At 35.0% G+C, this 7,110-nt stretch overlaps 1 protein-coding gene across 4 annotated transcripts in view; it reads left to right on the forward strand.

Annotated features, from left to right (window-relative positions):
- LOC108751578 (venom dipeptidyl peptidase 4) overlaps positions 1-7,110 on the forward strand; it is a 794,336-nt gene that overhangs the window by 726,443 nt on the left and 60,783 nt on the right. The window lies entirely within an intron of this gene.

A 7,110-nucleotide genomic window follows, 5' to 3' on the forward strand; every position in this document is an offset into this window, starting at 1 on the left:
TGTGTGTGTGTGTGTGTGTGTGTGTGTGTGTGTGTGTGTCGCGACATTAGTGCGGTTCTAAATTATTAAATACAAAAGAAAAGTGCTGTTAGAGGTATGTATTATAGGTATGTGCGTGAGTGCGTGTGCGTGTGTGTATGTATTCATGACTAAATTGTATCTATCTAATTTCACTAATTGTACATGAGGAGGCGGGAAAGAAGTTTAGAAAAAAGGCTACTAGGACTAAGAAAGGTTGGGAGGAGTGGAGTAGGAAAACAGGTATAAGGATGATTGTCCGGTTATTGCGCTCTTGACGCGCTCGGGATCTGCGGTCAGAAAATCTATAGTAAAAGAGTTTGGAGAAGGGATTCGATGGAAATTTGGAACTCAGAAAAGAGCGAAGATAATGAATGAGGATTACCCATGGTGGAAGTAGTAACGAGGACGAGCCTCCCTGCGGCGTTGAGTGTGTAGGCGGTTAGCCGCGTGGGAAAGGCGTGTACATGGCCGATCTCTCACTACGATTTTAAATAAAAAAACTGTTTAATTGTCAGGCTCTGCGTAGAAAAAGGGAAGAGAGAGAGAGAGTGAAGTTCGCGGATTAGGCGGACTTCTAAAAGGTATATAGATTTTATCAAAGAAATCGATGAATGTGGGAGGATAAGGACGATAGGTGAACTGTGGAAGCGAAAAACTAAGATTGCAGATCCTAAAAGGGTAATTATTTAAGAGTTTTCTTAGAGAGTGATCTGGTATGGTTCCCGAAGTAAGTAATTGAAAGGAGAGACTTGCTGCTACTCTGCAAGTTTCGGCTTTTTGAAAATGATTGCCGGAGGTTCGATCTCTGTGATTGTACGACTCCAAGGGGAGGGTTGACCCAGCGATTTGGAGATTTTCTTCGAGTCATTTGATAGTAAAATAAGCGAACAAAATCGCTTGATTGAATCGCGGCTCGCCGTTAAAATCGGAATAATATGCGGACCGACAAAGTGTCGGCTTGCTAAATAGTTGGTATAGTCGCGAACTGGTAGAGTTTCGTGTCGGAGATGGAGTTTGACTGACTGAATGTTCGCGAAAGGTTTCCTTTTTATATGCATGAGTTAGTGGTGCCTAGTGCAAGCCTCGCTTATATATATTACTTAGGCTTATATATATTACTTACGCTTATATATATTGCTTAGTGTGTTACTGGTCCAATCTAGGATTAGGATTAAGGGTATTGGTCGTGAAATGGGATACTGGTATATGTGTCTAAAACAACTTCCGTCGTCGACCATTTGCCGGATGCTCAATAGTTTAGAGCCACATGTGTCATTTATTGTATTACAGACTGTTTCAGTTTGTAATTCTTAATCTATTCACTTCTTCTGTTAAACTTCCTCGAGGTAAAGTTCGTCTATTCGGCACTTGGTTCAAATATTTAATCTAACAATTTCGTCCCAAGTGGATTATTAGTTTAAAAAGACAACATATGTCAAGGTCACTGATTTTTGAAGGTGCTGACCCTTTGTAAATATTTATCGAATGAATTAGAATGAATTAATATAACATTAATTTTATTAAAATGTTTAAATTTTTAATAAATCGTAATTAAGTTTAATTGTCATTGATATCTTACGTACACCATTTTGACAAGTCGGGATATGAATGACTGTCTTACAAGAATTGTTAGCAATTCTTATTTTAAATTACGATTATAAACAATACGGGCGTGTCAAGTGTGCTGCTGCTGGAGATTTTGCTCTTTTTTATCTCTACAATTTTCTACTTGTTATCGATGTAAAATTCCTTTTCAATTTCTGCGCCTCTCATTACTCTAGCTATTGTATTTCAATAAATAAACAAATTCAAAGGACTCTTTCAAAACATAATAACAAAACTCAATCAACGGGCGAAGTAAGAGTCAACCACATTTTTTAAATTTTCATAAAATTATATATTATATTAACTGCGATGAAAAAAATTAGTACAATGAAAAATAACAGAATCAAATCAATTGTCGCAAGTATTCGCATATTCAGAATAATCACAGTTCCGGTGAGTCTTGATCTCGAAACATAATTTCCGTATGGTTGAACAGTCAAAAGTATTAAAATTGTCATTGGTGAAGTTCAGAAATCATATGTAAGCAGTTTGAATTAATATGTCCAAATAGAAATAAAAAACTTATGAAATATGTACAGTGAGAAGGAGCGCAGATATGTAAGGGAGACAGACATTATGTATCGATTTTCATGTACGTTCAGTAGTGAGGATCAACACAGACTGACTAATGTCTGAAGAGGGCTCAAACCGGTAGCCGAAACTTGTAATTTATTAGTTTATAGTCTAATTTTTTGGCGTGATGTTTCATCGCAGTTAATATAATATATAATTTTATGAAAATTTAAAAAATGTGGTTGACTCTTACTTCGCCCGTTGATTGAGTTTTGTTATTATATTTTATTTCAATCTCTCATTTTAATACATTGTTATACTTAATAAACTTCAAATATCATCCGCACATTGCATAATACCAATATTATAAAATTGTGAGAAATTATCCCATACAATACTACTGTCTTAAAGGATATTCAAAGGATGTTTTCATCATAAGATGTCTTCAAATGCTGCTCGGAGAATTACGTTCTATGGGACTTTTTAAATAAAGATACTTGAAATATTATTTTGATTTTACTTTTTTTTATGCCATTATCTTTGGTTTTTTTTAGCAAAATATACTTGACGCCTTTTCTTATATATTAGAAGGCTTTGACATCCTTGCGCAATTAGAATGAGATTGACCGTTTCAATACTAGAGATATAAACAATTAAAAATTGCACTGTTTATACAAAAAATATAAAATTCACGAAAATGTATTTATTTTTGTAGGGCCTAAACTGACAATGACATGTTAATAAAAAATGAGCATGCGATAAGGGAACATGACACGAACATTTACCAAAAAACAATCATAATTTTGGATCGTTTAGTTAGGAAAATAGATCCACGAAAAGAACGTTTTGATTTTCTTTGGCACATAGTGGCGACTAAAGGAAGTGGTGGGGAGTAGAAGGGTTGGTTAGCGAGCATCTAGCAGATCTGGTAACACCGGCGTTAGTCTGCATCTATCTGTACTATTCATTTTCTTTCCACATATGCATACGGCCTTGGACAGGCACAATTGAAAGTTTTCTCCCTCTGGCGGGAGTAAGGTATCGCCACCGAGTCGAGCGCCGCGACGGAATTGAACTTTTGGACGGTATTATCGTGAGAGTACTATCTTAAACAAAACAATAATTTTTAATTATTATTATTATTATTATTAGGCGTTAGGAACTCGAAAGCTCATTGCCGCAAATACCAAATCCCGCCACTGTTCCCGTCCCTGAGCAAGATCCCTCCATTTGTGACCCTCGTACCCCATAATTTTTAATTACATAAGCGAATTCTTTCTTGTAAAAAATATGCTGTAGCATCTCTTTCATGACATTATCTCTTTCATATAATGTACTACAAAAATATACTTTACCGGAAATGCTACTGCGTTTCCTGATACGTGTGGGAGAAGGAGAAAGTAGATAAGTTAAAGTTTGAGAAGAAAAAGTTTAACCAATTAAAATTAAGTAGATCAAAAATCTTTTTTATTCTTATATATAATTCTATTAATGGAATCAGCTTTGAAATATAATTAAATTAAATTTAAAAAACTTGAACATTTAAATGTCTTTTTAGTCAAAATGTAGAAAAAGAGAAATTTTCGCTTTGCCCGACCTCTCTGGGCAAAGTGGATGGATCACTCGAGCAATGAGGGTGGCATTTAAAAAATCAAAATCAGTGTCGGCAGTCATTACAAAAGTAACTGCCAAATCCTCCATACGTTGTGCAGCTTTCGTGAGCCCATTGGTGTACTAACTGCACTGGATTCAATCTTCGGACAGTGAGTCAATGTATTTTTCAGAAAACACATCTGACTGCGTTGTAAAAAAAAAAAACAAAAGTGAGATGTAAATAATTATGTGCCTTTCGTTCATTTGAAAGATCGTCTGTCTCTTCATCTTCTTGGATTATTTTCAGTGCAATCACATATCGGGTGAAGAGGATGGTCCCTTCGCTTTGCGTCTATTCACTTTTCCCAAAGAACCTACTTGGCGTTAATTTGGAAAGATGTTAGAATAAGTTTAAGTGAAAAATTTTTACCTTGAATACATATTTAAAGCAAATAATAATAAGTAAAGGGCAAAGTAAGAGTCGACATATTTCTTTGAAATTAACTGAAGAATATATATTATAATATTACAATTAACAGAGATAAAATTACATAAAGCAAAAATAAAAATAAAATTAAGAAAATAATAAAAAGTTACAAGTTTCGGCTACCGAATTGAGACATTCGGCTATCCTCTTCAGACATTAACATAACGAAAAAATCGGTACAAAATCAATTATCGCAAGTGATCGCATATTCAATACATTCACAGTTCGGGTGAGTCTTGATGTAGAGTTCGACATTATTTTCGTATGATTGAACAGTCAAATGTATTAAAAATATCTTGGCAAAGCTCTAGTTGATAAAAAAGATAAAATAAAAACTTCTTACAAAAAAAAATCCAGCCAGCCAAATGTAGCCAATGGATACAGCGGACTATCGAAGAAACGATGACCCTTAGAGGACAATCAGGTTTATGAATCTTCGGCAATCCATAGACTCTCAGAAGTGATCCATCATTACAATATAACGTTCTGTACTTAGTGTCGCTAATATAATTTTTAGTTTTCCATCTGGTGAGCATGGACCTTAATGGACTTCATGAGTTTCTTAATAGGATCTTTATTGATCAGAACATATGTGTCTACATCACTCAATAAAGTGATCATTTTGTTCAAGTATGCGTCTTTATCCAAAGCGACTGTGACATTGCCTTTATCAGCGTGTGTAAAAATGATGTTAGGGTGTGCCGACACAAAGATACGTGTATCAGATTCCATTTTCAGTAATAGTTTGTCCGTCGGTGATGTGAAAATTGGAGAAGATATGATATTATTCAAAATTGGAATCAAATAGTTCGTGACAGCAATCTTCTTATCAATGGACATACGCTGTGTGCTACTCTCAACGTTCTTTATGCAATCAAAGATAATCTTGTGTTTGATGTTGAACGGAAGAGCGAAATTTTCGCCTAATTGCAAAAAACATTGTACGTTAATTGGAATATGAAAGGAAGATAAGTTTAGGAATCATCCGTCTCTAATAGTGGACAAAGAAGATGATCTATGTGAAGAGAAAGAATCGAGATGTATGGAAATCAAGGAACTAGAAGACAAACTAAGAGAAGGGTTGTTAACATGCAATGTATCAACATGAGAATTAAGATTAGAAAGAACCGAGTTGCACACGATTGTTGGGATAGATTTGCTGTATGCATCGTCTCTGTACTGTATCGCCGTGATTTGGGCTCTAGTCTGTGCTTCTTTCTTATCACAAAGCCACAGAAATTTATGTTGTAATCTTTCTGCTTTAAAAACACAATATTTAAAGACAGAAAATTTTTATAAAAAATCATTCACACTGATTAGAATCAATTACCGCTAATTATTAAGCTACGTTTCTTAGCAAAAATCGCAAGAAAATACATAATTTCTTTTATTTCTCTATCAAACGAGCGTAATCATATGTTATTTTGCACTTTCATGACGTCGCCGGTCGGTCATTCCTTCAATAGTTAGAAATTCATAGCATTATCTCTGATAAATAAGTGAAAATAAAAAATATTCGCTTTGCCCGGACTTCGATATATATATATATATATAGAAAGTCCGGGTATTGTGTGTATGTATACACACATTATATATACAATATATACATATATATGTATATATGTATACATAGGGTGTGTAAACAGAGTCGAAAAATCTTCTACTATTTTGCAATTTTTTTTGTTACCTAGAACAGTACCTGAACAGAATGTCTAAAATTGATGCATGAAACAACTTTAAGATACTTTTAAAAGTTCTTTAAGAAACATCTTTAACATATTTCATAAAAAATTGTGAAAGAAATCTTGAAGTTGTTTTATGCGTCGACTTTATTCACTTATTCGACAATCTTTAAAAATTGATAACTCGTTTACTATTGCGAAAATAGCAAAATAGTAGAGGACTTTATTCGATTCAGTTTAGTCCGCTCTATTTACACGCGAGCGCTTTGTCGAAACTTATCGGACACCGTGTATATCTGCCATATCTGATACAACGAAGCGGTAACGCGGAGAGCCAGAACGCGAGAGCCCGAAAAAGTTCGCGGCGTTGCAAAATCGAGATTCACCGTTGGGTCGACACGAACTCTTCGAGTGCTCGATGCACAAAAGCACCGCAGATTGCGCTGATTGCGCGGTACATTTACCCCGATCCCCAAGAGAGGGTTTGGTGGACGTGGAACTCGTGGGTAAACTCGATCCGCAAAAACGCCAACCGGGAACTTCAGTGGACAAATCGCGGCGACACTCTTCCGTGAACATTAGCCTATTCGACTTTTCTAATGCAATTTTTTATCATGGGATATACTGCGAATTCTATTTCCCGTCGAAGAGAAAAATCTACCTCGGACAACTACCCGGGAAAGTAGCTGTTCTTCAAACCGAATCGATTTCAACCGGCAAACTAAGACAGTGCGATTGAAGTCCTGAACTACTTTGGGGAAGGCAAACCGCTAAATGTTCTTCTGATCTTACGAGTTCGCCCACAAATTTGCAGAAGTGTCTCCAAGTATGTTGATGATGTTATTCACTGTCTTTGGTGTATAACTTATCGCAATTATAGCGATGTCAGAATCAGGAAGTGACCAGCGATCTATAGCGTCCAAAGCGGATGAAAATGGAAGAAAAATTATTTTAAGAAGATAGATAGTGTTGCTGTTACGATGCCGTATGAATATCATATATGATGAATGACCAGTTAATGTACACACGAAACAAGATTAATATCCATTTAATTCATTACATATTAAAGCTTGTATTAATTTGGAGCTGATTAATATTCTCTTAGCTTTAAATGTGAGCTCTTAGAATTTCACATTTCTATGTTATTAAAATTTAAATTTTTTATTAAAATCTTAGGTAATGATATTAAACAAAATAATTATATAAATT

Source organism: Trachymyrmex septentrionalis, unplaced genomic scaffold (assembly GCF_001594115.1).
Source record: "Trachymyrmex septentrionalis isolate Tsep2-gDNA-1 unplaced genomic scaffold, Tsep1.0 scaffold5, whole genome shotgun sequence".
NCBI classification, from domain to species: Eukaryota; Metazoa; Arthropoda; class Insecta; order Hymenoptera; family Formicidae; genus Trachymyrmex; species Trachymyrmex septentrionalis.